At 36.0% G+C, this 14139-nt stretch overlaps 1 protein-coding gene across 4 annotated transcripts in view; it reads left to right on the top strand.

Moving 5' to 3' along the window:
* The window catches only part of ARHGAP32 (Rho GTPase activating protein 32), a 201368-nt gene that overhangs the window by 147442 nt on the left and 39787 nt on the right, over positions 1–14139 (top strand). Inside the window, exon 1 of one of the 4 annotated variants that reach the window (XM_044258197.1) lies at positions 1995–2342. The exons of the other annotated variants lie outside the window; for them this stretch is intronic. The gene's annotated coding sequence lies outside the window, so the exon portion shown is untranslated. Of the gene's footprint in view, positions 1–1994; positions 2343–14139 lie in introns of those variants that run through there. 4 annotated transcript variants of the gene reach the window in all.

The following is a 14139-nucleotide window of genomic DNA, read 5'->3' as shown; positions in this document are numbered from 1 at the left end:
AACCTGCAGAATTTTTAGACATACTGTGAAATGTTTGAATAATTCAGCTAATTCTTAGAATAGTATGAGTAGAATGTAGCTATTGCCTTTCCCGTGAGCTCCCCTGTTGCTGCCTTCACCCACACAGGTACATGTTAGTGCTTCACAGGACAACCTCTACACGTTCTGTTAAATACGAGAGAAAAATAACAAGTGACCTGTCCTGGGCCAGAAGCAGTCATTGGAAGACAAAATGTGATGCTTTCAATCAGCCATTTTGTTTTGACTTTTTATTTTGAATACTTATCATCTCAGAAGAAGTTGCAAAAATAGTACAGAGAAATCGCATATACGCAAAATCCAACTTCGCCCAGTTTTAACATCTTACATAACCTACAACACATTCTCCATACCAGGAAATTGACGTTGTCACATTGCAGTGAACGAGACTACAGACCTTGCTTTGCATTCAGCACTTTTTGCATACTCTCATTTTCCTAACATGTATTTTTATACAGCATAGAATGCAGCCATTTGGGTTTCAGGTGAGATTTACTGTTATTAATTACGGAATTCTCCTTCACTCTGGGCAAACTGTTGTCAAATTTATTGCTAACTGTGCTTAGATGTTAGGTAACACAAGGGACAGAGGAGTTGTATGAAGTATTCCCAGATGGCTTTTCTATAGCATGGACCTCCCCCTCCCTCTTCTTTTTCTCCTTCCTTCCCCTTTTCTTTCCTGTTCTTCTTCCCTTGCCCTCTTCCACCTCCGTGTTGTCTTCAGTACTAACCAAGGAAAGGGTGGGAGGAAGGCTGCTTTTTAGTTTCTATTTTTTTTTTTCTTAAAGGGTGGCTTTGCCTTCTCCACTCTGAAAAAACTTTAAGAGCGTCATTTCTTACTCAACAAAATCCATAAATCCACAGCTGTTCCACTGGTAAAAATTAACATGTTTTGTTCTTGCCACATACTGGAACTTTCTGTGGTTTTTCCTATTTTAAAATTATATAAATTCATTGGTTCTCTTACTGTGGCCTACCACTTATCAACAATTTTGTATTCAGAGCTATGTTCAGAGAGGAAAGAGATTAAATTTGATCGATAGCAGAAGATTTCGGCATGGTACCTGGTAAATACTCTCTGGGTATCTTGAATCTGGCAGTTCCTGCTCGTGTAACCTTGTCAGTCCCTTAAGTCCTCTCTCTGCCTTGGTTTCCTCATCTCCAAGATGGGAACAGTATTAGAATCAACTCCATATGGTTATAGGGAAAGACTATGTGTAAAATACTTAGAATTATATCTAACACATAGTAGCATTATTTTATTAAGAACAAATGTTTGAATGTGGATTTACATTGGTATTTGTAAAAAATAAGTCATTTGTAACAGAAAATATGTTGGTCTCTTACAATTAATTTATTTCTTCAAATCATTTTAAATAGGTAAACACAGTGCAATACTGTTATTTATGATGAATATTGACTCCCTTGAATACTTACATAAGCAGCCTTACAATTGGAACACTCGGATAACTTACAAAGGAGGAAGTCATAGGCAGGAAAATTTAATTCTAGATTTTCAATTCTGAAAAATACTCCTTTATTTTCTTCTCCTAATAGATGCTTAACAGGTTGTTGTCTCAGAATTGTTCACACAGAAGCAGTGTAAACTGATCCTTTTTTTCTTTTCTCCACGTTAGTGGAGTAACTAACAATCCTGGGTTGCTGCTGGTTTAGTGATCCAGGCTTTTACTGGCAATACATCGTGCTTGATCGCTTTTCTTTCTTCATTGGGCCTGAAGTGCCTCTTTTTTATTGGATACACTGTCTCCCACCCAGGTAACAAATATAAACAACCAAAGAATAAGTAAATTTCTAAAAGATTGCAAGGACAATAAATGCCACTTTCCTGCTGGTGTTTCGCGAGCGGGACTCCTCACCTGTGTGAGGTTGATGGGTGGAGCGAGACCGGCCCAGCCTGTTGGGCCAGTGAGTCTGAGTTGGGGCTGGGCCCTTCCTGCGGTGCTGCGGAAGCCATTCGAGCCGAGGGAAGGAGTAAGCTCCTGAAGGCGAGCCTCCTGCCCACACACAAGCCAGCTCGCCTCGGGTAGGGACCCCACGTGGCAAAGAAAACTGCAGGAAAGGGGTGCCTGGAGACAGAGCCGGAGCCTAAAAGTGCTGTGGTGATCTAACTCGGACTTATCCTGAGGCGGCTCAGGTCTGAGCTGTGGGGGCTGTGATTCTTCTGCATGCTTGTACCCGGAATGCAGAGCTCCTGTGCCCTGTGTCCTGTCGGATCCACTGCTGAGTACAGTCGCTGGGAGTAACTTTAAGTACTGATCCTAAAACCTGTGCCACAGCAAGAGGTAAGAATCTGTCAGTTATTCAAACGCTTGTCTCCAGCAACATTCAAAATATTTCACGGAGTCTGTTTTTACATTTTTGGGGGAGCATGTTTCCTTGATTGCTTTTAGGTGCGTGGTTAGTCACTTCATTATTCAGAAAATGAGTAATTGAGCTTTAGTATTTGTCATGTTTGTAGAGAGGATTAATTGTTGAAGTAGATTGTACTACATAGGTATTGGGTTATATATCTTACTTCCCTGGCCAGTTTCAGGAAATTCCCATTTTTCTATTTCAAATCATCTTATATCTTAATGTTTTCTGGACTTGAGGTTAATGTACAAAAGTCTTCATGATTAAAAGAACATACCTTTGTATCATAAACAACCAGCACATTAAAAAACTTTTTCCTGGTGATGGAAAACAGGCAGTATTGATTAACTAAAAAGAATTTAACAGACAGCATTAAAAGGCTGTTTAAATTAGCATAAGGAAATAACCCTCCAGCCCTTTTACTTCAAGTACTGTGTGTTGTTTTTCCTCATAGGCGTTAATAACCATTTCTGTCCATAAAATATATAAATTAAGTTTTTTCCTGTTGCAGAGATTATTTTTTTTTCAGCACTAGGGTAGAATTCCGTATTTATGGTGTTTCTTTAGAGCTTGGTGACAAATGCTTTTCATTAAGATAGCATGGAAACTGGAATGTTCTCTGAATCACAGATCAGCCCTATTAAGCAGCTGAACGTTTTTCTGATTCTCGGGAATGTTCCACTACCATATAAATGACACCAATATTTTAATTTTCAAAACCATAAATGTGGGAGATTTCAGAATTTACAGTTCTTTTTCATTGTCAGTTTTTTAAAAAGCACCTGTTGCTCATGTGATAATGGCTTGAGACCGTAACTCGTTTTTTAAAGTATCAGGTAGTACTATGTGCTATTTGGCAGGAGGGAACAGAAATCTGAAGTTTCTTAGGTTAAGTTTACACTTAAGATGATTATAGGAAGGACTAGAAAGTGACCCCATGTTCGTGTGCATCCTTCCTTAGTGATCTCAGCTCTGAATTTAGGAGCTACAACCAGACTTGATTAAGCCGGGCTTGGAAAGCTGACTCAGATTCTGGCTAGCCCTGTGCTTTGGACTCTACACATTTTTAGACCAAAGGTAAAGAGAAAGAAACTATAGTAGTAAAAATAACTCCTGCTTATTAACACTTACTGAGGTAAGTGCTTGGCATATATAATTTTATGTAACCATTATAGTAATCCTGACTGATAGGTATTATTACTGTCATTCTTATTGTGTAGTTGTTGGAATTGAGACTTAAACAGGTTATATACTCAAGAGCTTGCAAACTGGGAAGTGATTAGACAGTGGGTTCAAAACCTCAGGTCTGTCGGCCTGCAAAATCTGTGTCTTACTCTCCTTGCTAATGGTCCTTTTTTTTTTTTTTTTTTTTTTTTTTTTTTTTTTTTTTGTGGTACAGGCTTTTAAGATTGCCTCTAAATAAAATGTCCTCATTATCAGTTCCATGCTTTCAAATACAGAACCTTTCCACTCCGGCTCCTGGGAAAAACAAAACAAAACAAAACAAAACAAAAACTAATCCACAGAAACAAATGAAAAATGACCTATGATCGTATCAGTGTTCTACACCAAACTTTATGGCTCAGTAGAGGATTAGATGACATCAAAGTGAATCTGATTATACTTTAATCTACATTTAATCTGTTTTGAATCTAATAAAAAATATAATTTCAAGAAAAGAGTTTTCACACTCTTAAGGTTCTAAATTTTCAGATTTCTAGAACTTCATGTAGTATTTTTGATAGTCTTCTTACCTTTGATGTTACTGAATTCCTAAGAATATGTAATTATTATACTTCCATTTTTATAAGCAGGAATCTATGGATAGATGTCTTCCTGAAATAATTTTTAAGCTTCATGTCAAATAGTACTAGTTCATCCTGGAAAAATAAGATCCTGGATTATTTAAAAATCCTCATTAGAGATACTTCTGTTATCTGTATATTGTATCCCATTCCTGTGTTAGAATCCTTTAGCATCAGAAATTTATATCCACCTCATGTTTCCTCCTACTCTTCTTTGCTAAATTGCAAATCTTTCTGTTCTGTATTTAGAAATGCAATTAGTCAGAGTCTTTTATATAATAACTGAGGTGGTAAAGTCACCAAGTTAAAAAAAATTTTTTTTGCTTCTTTTTTGTGTGGAGAACAAAACAAATCACATTTATTTTAATTTGTAATTTAAATTTTAAAATAAGAACCTGTAAATTTTAGCAAGAAGAATGTATAGCTTATTTATATCATACTGTAATCAGATAAGCTAAATTTGAGCCTTCTTTGATATTACTGAAATTTATAGCTCCTAGAAAAGTAAATGTGTAATGTAAATAATGAGAGCGTCTTATCTTAACCTGATGACCATTTTCCCAAGGGAACTGTGATTTATAAAGATCTAACATAACCATGCCCTTTCTAATTTATAACTGTTTGTGTGCTCCTCTAGGAAGAGCAGCAGCCTGATCTTGCTTTGGTTTCATTCTTCACTCTGAAAAAGAGATACATTTTTATTCGAATACTCAAATATTTTTGTTAACCACAGGCATGCCATTCTGCTTAAGAGTTGTGCTGAATATTCTGAAGAAGCTCTTTGTTGCCCATTTCTGCCTCTCTTTTTCCAAGTGAATTGGTCTTATCTCTTCTGTGTCTGAAAGATTCTTCTCTAAAATTTACTATAGATTTATCTTTTGGATGCCTTCGTGTCATCCACCTGCATTCCAGAGAGCAGTGCCTTTTGAAATGCCTCTTCTCCTAAGTAAATGGAAGCATGCTTGACTTATGTAACTGTTAGTAGCTTTCCAATTTTTCAATCAAGAGCCATTACTGTCAATGCTATTTTTAATTTAGCATTGTACATGACATTTCTCAAATACCTGGTTTCCTCCCTTTGAGGTTGGAATGTACAGATAGCAAAACTGTTCCAGTCGTCCACATTCCAGAAGCTCATCCCTGAGCTGGTCTGTGGGACAGTCCCTTACAGCTGTTACATGCATCCGTTAGAGAACAGTTTTTTCTCTCAACTTCCAAAATAATTCATGATACATTGATCAAAAGAGTTTCTGAACTTTCTTGTTCCATAACAATTTCAACAGCATATTAAGATTTAATACTCAAATTTATCTAAAGGTTTTCTAGGACATCTACTTTTGGTGGTGGGCAAAGACGAAGAGACATGAAATTCAAGGATGAAACTTCTGTATTCTTGCTTTAAAAATGAAAAGTAATTCTGAGGGAGACAGTGAGGATTTTACATTTTGAGTATAAATCAGATAGAAATAAGTTTTTGGAAGTTCAGAACCTGTAGATCATATTTACCTTTTTTTTTCTATTACTGCAGCAAATTCTGGAAACCTAATTCAAAAATTAATCTTTATAAATTATATGGCATTTTCTAGTAAAAACAATACTATAAATGGCCATTGTACTGTTTACCAAGGATTTGCTGGCAAATCAAAAAAATAATAGTATCTCATACAATGTAATCAACAACTCTGAATGCCTTTAACAATTAAAGATAGTATAATTATGCATCAAGTTTTGGAAATAGTTATATAAGCATGTTGTATAAATTAGTTATATAAGACTCCTTACTACTATTTTAAGTTTTCATGGAGAAAAAGAAATAAAATGATTCAACTAAAATTATTTTTACTTAAAAAGTGCTAAACCTAATATACTGTGCATGAAACAGTAACATTTAACAGTGATCTTTCTATCTTAAATTTTTATACCACCCTTTTCCAAGATCATTAGAAAGCCCGATTTATTTTTTTATATAGCTCTTTGATGAAGTTTTAAATGATGCCCTTTCTTTCCTACTGATGAATTTTCCTACAGCAAAGACATTTTCCAATACTTGAGAGCTTTCTGTGCTTTTCTAACATTTTATTTTGTCAGAGTATTTCATGTCAGCTCATTTCATGAGCTGGGGACAGAGGGAAAGGGAGAAGCAGACTACCTGCTGAGCAGGGAGCCCATGCGGGGCTTGAACCCAAGACCCTGGGATCATGACCTGAGCTGAAGGCAGATGCTTAACCAACTGAGCCACCTAGATGCCCCTGTTCTTACACTTTTAAGAAGAAAATTCTAGTGATCAGATAACTGGGTTATATTTTGAGTTTTAAATCATTTAGAGTGTGATACTAACATGGACTGAGTTTAGATAAACACTCAATAAATATTAGCTGTACTATAATTATTTTTATAATATTACTATATCATGGATATTACTATTTCTAAATTTTCCTTCATTTTTTTGGGGTTAGGATTCAATTTTTGTTTTGCAACATTGGGCCATGGGTGGAGCCAGGTTGAGGCAGATCTAACACAAGATAGACCAGAAGATTTTGAGAGATAAAAGAGTCAGTGACAGAATTTCTTGGACATATTCTTATTCCATCAAGTAAAAAGTTACTCTTAAGTTCAGTGTGCAAGAAGCTCCTTTACTCTGATTTGGAGGGTGTTTTTTGTAAGATCAAAGAAACACATCATTAGAGTTATTTTTGTGTATTTTCACTTACTGACTTAAAGAACTTCCTTTATGTCCTTCATCCTAAAAGCTTTATATATGTTAAAATTCTTCTATATTATGCAAAAGGAAAAGTTACAGACATTCTGTAGTACTCAGAAAAGTGATTTGGGTTCAGTTTATTTTGTGACTTATATTTGAGTCACGTTAGAATCTTAACTATCTAGAAATTTTTCTTTAAAAGGTTTGTAGAATTATTATTCTAGTGAATCACAGCTTAATTTCTGAGTTCATTTAATTTCAAATAACAGCTTTGTTGGTTAGTTTGGACTAATTCAATTGATCCTCAGAGCTATAAAGTAAATAAGGATTATATTGGATTTTCTCCGGTGTGAGTGTTTACTACACTGGTTCCAAAGCTATGTTTCTCAGTTGCCCAAAGATCCTTTCAGGACATATGACAGTGCATACTAAAAATAAGTTAATTTTTGTATCTCTGGTCAATATCCCTATTAATAAATGTGAAAATACTAAGTAACACAATTCACTTCAGGTCTTAAGACTGCAAATCTTAAATCTATGCCATATTTTTTTGCTGCTATTTAAGGCATCAGTAATTTTGGAATTATTTGTCTATACTTGTACTGTATAGAATTATTTTATTTCTGTTCCTTTATTAAAAGTCACTTCTAATATGTTTACAGTACTCCCTTGTTTATTACAGTTTTTAAGTTGGAACTTGGGCTTGAGACATTATTTTTTTAAACTACTGTTTCCTTCTCACGTCTCTTGCACTCATTTACATCCATGCAAAGGATACAAGGGTAGTAGGAGTAAAGGGAACTTATCATAGAAGTATAAAACCAAGACCTTTTTTTTTTTTTTTTAAGATTTGTTATTTATTTTTTTGACAGAGAGGCAGTGAGAGAGGGAACACAAGAGGGGAGTGAGAGAGAACCAGGCTTCCTGCTGAGCAGGGAGCCTGATGTGGGGCTTGATCCCAGGACCCTGGGATCATGACCTGGGCCAAAGGCAGATGCTTAATGACTGAGCCACCCAGGTGTCGCTAAAAGTAAGACCTTTAAAAGTGGGTGTAAATTTAGTTTGCCACACTCAAAGCTTAAACAAGACAAACTAAATGATCTTCTTAAGATATGCAAAGAAATTATGTGATAAAGGTCAACAGTTGTTTATTTATCTTGGCAATTAAACATAGGGAATTTCTTGAATATAGTTAAGCTCTCCATCCAAAAACCCCAAGAAAATTTTATTCATAATGGTAAGACTTAAGAAACAACCTATATAGGGGCGCCTGGGTGGCTCAGTGGGTTAAAGCCTCTGCCTTTGGCTCAGGTCATGATCCCAGCGTCCTGGGATCGAGCCCCACATTGGGCTCTCTGCTCTGCAGGGAGCCTGCTTCCTCCTCTCTCTCTCTGCCTGCCTCTCTGCCTACTTGTGATCTCTGTCAAATAAATAAATAAAATCTTAAAAAAAAAAAAAGAAACAACCTATATAAATCAAGAATAAGATAATTGTTTATTGGAAATTTAGTGATATTAAGTAAGTTAAAGGATTGGAAAGGAAGAAGCAAATGAACAAATCTTTGCTGATGATTGTCTACAAGTTAAAAATCTACTCTTATTTAATCCTCATAGCATCATAATTCTGTTAGGTAGATTTTTAACTTTTTCCTAGATGAGGAAAATGAAGGACTAAAAGTTACATACTTCTCAGGGGAACAACTGGAAGGAATCAGTGGTCCTTCACAGCACGGTAACTGTATTTTTATATACTAGTGACAATTAGAAAATAAAATTTAGAAAATAGTACCATTTGCATTAGTAGCAAAAACCATAAAGTTCCTGAGAGTAGCTATAACAAAAGTTCATATGACCTTTATGGGGAAAGATTAGAAAAATTTACTGAAGGACGTGAAAAATCAATCTTAAATAAGTGAAGAGATTTACTGTGTTTATGGACAGGAAGGCTCAATGTTATAAGCCAGTTTTCATCCAGAATAATCTATAATTCAATGCAGCTTTAATCAGATTCTCCCCCAATTTTTTTCCTTCTTTAACTTGGCAGGCTGATTCTAAAATTCATATGAAAAAGTAAAAGGCCAAAAATATAAAGGCTATTTTAAAGAGTAAGTAGAGGGCGCCTGGGTGGCTCAGTGGGTTAAGCCGCTGCCTTCGGCTCAGGTCATGATCTCAGGATCCTGGGATCGAGTCCCGCATCGGGCTCTCTGCTCAGCAAGGAGCCTGCTTCCTCCTCTGTCTCTCTCTCTCTGCCTGCCTCTCTGCCTACTTGTGATTTCTCTCTGTCAAATAAATAAATAAATAATCTTTAAAGAGTAAGTAGAGGGGCCTCTTGCTCTAGATATTAAGACTTAGAAAGTGTGAGAACTTAAGAAATTGAGGTACAAATGGAGGGAGAGAGACTGAAAGAATTGAGAGAACTCAGAAACAGACCCCTCACACACTGTACACATCTTTCTTTTTTTTTGTCTTTTTAGAAAAAAATTTATTTGTTCATTTGGCAGAGAGAGACACAGCAAGAGAGGAAACACAAGCAGGGGGAGTGGGAGAGAGAGAAGCAGGCTTCCTGCTGAGCAGGGAGCCCTATGCGATGCGGGGCTGGATCCCAGGACTCTGGGGGATCGTGACCTTTGCCAAAGGCAGACACTTAACAATTGAGCCACCCAGGCGCCACACATCTTTCACTTAAGAATCGATCTTAAAGATTAGGGGTCAAAAGTAAGTATTCAGTAGAAGGTGATGAAATTACTGGTTATGAGGAAGGGAAAAAAATAATATGATTATATCTCAACCCCATTCTAATCATACAGAAGTTCCAAAAAAAAAAGTGAAAAAGATTTAGAGGAAATAGGACATGTTTTTGACCTTACTCATTTCCTTACTTGAAAGCTATCTTAAAACATGGAAACCATACTTAAAGTCATTTTAAAATCTGTGCAATAAAAGATAAGTCACAGACTGGGAGAAGATATTTGTAATGTGAATAATTAACAAAGGATTCATTTCTAGATTATCTAAAGAATTCTTGTTCATCAGTAAGAAGATGATGACATCAAATAGTAAAGTGGGCAAAGGGTATGAACAGTTATTTCACTGAAGAGGAAAAGGGAATGGCTGATAAATGGATGAAATATTGCTTAACCTGATTGTCAAGTATAGAAATGCATATTAAAGTGGGAGAAAATTTCATACTAATCTGTTTGGTATCAGATAATGAAATGAAGACTGGGAACCCAAAAATTCATCCTATGAGAGTATACATTTTGATAAATCATTTTAGAGAATATTTTAGCAAAGTTGAAATATGTTTGAAAAATAATATACTCTACAACCCATATCTCAACTTGAGTGTTGTCCAGGGAAAACACTTAAGAGTTGCTCAATGCAATATCGGTGGTAATAACAAAAACTTGGGAACTCCCTCAATGACAGTCAGTAGGAGAAGAGAAGTCCGAGTGGCGGTATATACTTACTTATGAGGGAATCCTGTAATGTAGTTAAAATGCATATACTGAATCACAATTACATATTTTGAAAATACATAATTTGGGAGAAGGCTTAATATAGTATGATTCCATTTCTGCCTATTTTAAAAACATTTAAATGATAGGATATATTCTTTATTATTACATTCATGTGTAAAGTATAAAAACTTATGTCATCAATTAGCCAATACACAGTAATAAAAAAGGGCAATTTTATAGTGCTCCCCTGAATGGCAAGCTAGAAAAACAGACAAATAGAAAGCAATTATAGAAACCTATACTAAGATGGGTTTGTTCATTATTTGGATTGTGGTGGTGGTTTCAAAGGTATGTGTGCATGTCAAGACATATTGAATTATATATTTTAAACTTAGTTTATCGGGGCGCCTGGGTGGCTCAGTGGGTTAAGCCGCTGCCTTCAGCTCGGGTCATGATCTCGGGGTCCTGGGATCGAGTCCCGCATCGGGCTCCCTGCTTGGCGGGGAGCCTGCTTCCTCCTCTCTCTCTCTGCCAGCCTCTCTGCCTACTTGTGATCTCTGTCTGTCAAATAAATGAATAAAATATTAAAAAAAAAAACTTAGTTTATCGTATGTCAACTGTACCTCAATGAAGCTCTCTAAAATTTTTTTAAAAACAAACACAAAAAAGCACATGTGGTAAAACACAAAAAAGCATACTGAATTCCTGATAAAGGTTCTCTCTGTATGAGTATGGGATTGGAGAAGATAACCGTGTTCTATATTTGTAGTGCTTAGTTTTTTTTTTTTTAATTTAAAAAAAGGAAAAATGAATCTGAGGAAATATATGGCTAAATGTTAAGACTGAAAAGCTAGATGATATGCACATCGATATTGTCATGTAATTCTCTTAAACTTTTCTATATAATCAAAAATATTTTTTAAAGTAAGCATACCTACACAGGGCTCTACTACTACTAACAGTTCCTTGTTTTATTTTTTTTCTTCTGATATTTTGATTATTTTAATTTATTTTTATTTTCAGCATAACAGTATTCATTATTTTTGCACCACACCCAGTGCTCCATGCAATCCGTGCCCTCTATAATACCCACCACCTGGTACCCCGACCTCCCACCCCCCGTCCCTTCAAAACCCTCTGATTGTTTTTCAGTGTCCTTAGTTTTTGATTACCCAGGACCTTCTAACCCAGGCCTAGTCTTGTGGTCATGTTTTCCCATCAGTTTGGCCTGAAAACAGTCTAAGAAAGTTTTAGGCCAGTAGGCTTTTAAATAGTAGTGAGGTTAAAACTAACCATGTACTACAATAGACTTCCCCCGCCCCCCAACAGTTTTTTTCTGCTGGAGCCTGGGTGGCTCAGTCAGTTAAGCATTGCCTTTCGCTCAGGTCATGTTTCTAGGGTTCTAGGATTGAGCCCTGCATCGTGCTCCCTGCTCAGTGGGGAGTCTGCTTCTCCCTCAGCCTGCTGCTCCCCCTGCCTGTGCTCTCTCTCTCTCTCTCTGTGTGTGTCAAATAAATAAATAAAGTCTTTAAAAAATATATTAAAAAAAACAATTTTATCTTTTTTTTCTTAAAATTCATTTTTAGGATACTCCTTTGAAGAGCAGAACTTTAGAACTTACTAGTCCATGTATATAATAACAAAGTGAGAAAGTCATTTTGACATTTCTTAGAGGAAAATCCTTTCCTCATGCTTATTGGTATGACTAGATATATTATTTAGCCTTAACTAAAAGCAAGTTTATGGAATTTTGTTTTTAAACTCAAATATTTTCATATTTATTTAACAAAATGTTTCAAAGTTTGCAACAGAGACAAAGCTTGGGAGGTTACAAGATCCTTAAATATCATGTAGTCCTGTTACCTGTCAGAATTCCAGTTCTATTCCCCTGTTAAATTTCCACCAAATGGCATCGAATATGTGTTTAAAAACTTCAAGCAAAAAAGGATATTGTGCACAATCGTGAAAATCCACTGGACATGCTAAACATTATTCTCATACTTTATTGTACCTTAGGTTTAGTAATAATAATCTCCTTAAGTATTATGCATCCCACCTTTACTCTTTCATTCATCTGCTTGACTTTATGAATTTATTACTGATCTTAGAACTCTGTGCTTACGATCAAATAAACCTAATGCTGCAGTCCTTTTCTGGCACAAATATCTTGTAATTTAATTTCCTGAGAAATTAATCTAAGCCCTGCATTCAAATCAGTCTAGAAGATTTCTGAGACCCACCCAGTTTAGAGAAGCCTGGTTTCGGTGAAATACTGAGAAAGTAAGGAATCTTTGGTTTTGCTAGAGCAAAATTATGCTGTGTAATTAGCAACACCTGGTGCCCCATGTCTCCATGTCAAGGTTCACTATGGCCTACTGAACTGTATGCTTTTAGTGTACCCTGTAAGCTGGTTATTGGTATCATAAAGATCTACCTTGGAGATACTATGTTGTGTGTCATACTGCTAAAGCTTTTAACTACTAGAAAGACTGGTCTAGTTGGGTTTTTCTGTGGTTTAAAAAAAAGACCGCAGATGGAAAAGTCTATCATGTGAGGAACATGGAAGAAGTTAGCATTGTGGCCCATGTTGCATTTCAACTCCAGAAAAGGGAAGTTGAATATAAACTGGCATGATTTGCTTTTGTGTAAATATTGTTTGTGTTTTATTTTTGATCTGTTTTATCTGTTGAAATGCTGTTCACCATTTTCGTTTCTGTAATCCAGCATGTTTGGTGGACCTTAACGCTAACACCCTTATGGTGGCATCCAAGTTTCCTTTATTGAAACGGGTTTATAAGCACTTAACTGTCTAAAGCCAAATCTCCACTCTACCTTCCTCAATAGAAGTCTTCTGATGTAAGTGACAGTATTCCATACTTCTCTTCCTCAAAAGGTAGATTCACTAACTTAGTTTTCTGGTTTGTTATAAAGCAGTGGGTGGGGACAGTGTCCGTGTCTGCAGTAAGCTTTTTCCGGCCATATTACTACCTAAGAAATGGGAAGAAAATATAAAGAACAAATTAATACGAAGAGACATTTATATTTGGAAGTATTGTTAGATGTTCAAATTTGAGTATAACTAAATTGAATATTTTTTATTAAATTCCCAATACAATGAAATTTATCCATCTAGATGGATAACTCATTATTCAGTTATGGATGCCAGAGCCTTTTACCACAACTGTCTCTACCACAGTGGACTAGAATGCCAGCTAGATGAACAACAATAATGACAACACTAAAACTGTGTAGAAATAGTTTAATCTTACTTTGAAGACTTAGAAGTCATTTAAGACTGTATGTCCAGTCATCATTTATCAACATTGGTTTTTTTGGTGTCTCAGATTGGAATTATAGATTAGTAGGTAGAGATCACACACCCACCCATCCCAATCTCTTTACAAGTTGGATTTAAAGTTCCCTCTTTATTTTAATGGGGTTTTTTTGTTGTTGTTCTGGGTTTTTTTTGAAAGGTAGCAGAAGCAAGGTGCCCGGCTACACAGAGTAGAAGCCAGGTTGTACATATGCTGGCACCATTTCCCAGGAGCCTCAGGTGCCAAATGGGATCACAGGGTTGGTGATGACACTCTCCATTGGTTCTAATTTTGTCCCCTGTTACAGCCCTTACTTAATTGAGTCTTATGTCAGTATTTAGGAAAAATTAGCATGAACAGTCTTGACCCTAACAGAAAAAGATGGCCAGGTTTCCTAGTTCTTGAGCCAAACATAGCACACCAAAAGTGGAGTCAGAGCTGTCTTGT

This window comes from Neovison vison, chromosome 7 (genome assembly GCF_020171115.1).
Source record: "Neovison vison isolate M4711 chromosome 7, ASM_NN_V1, whole genome shotgun sequence".
Taxonomy (NCBI): Eukaryota; Metazoa; Chordata; class Mammalia; order Carnivora; family Mustelidae; genus Neogale; species Neogale vison.
This window is presented reverse-complemented; position numbering and strand designations above follow the sequence as displayed.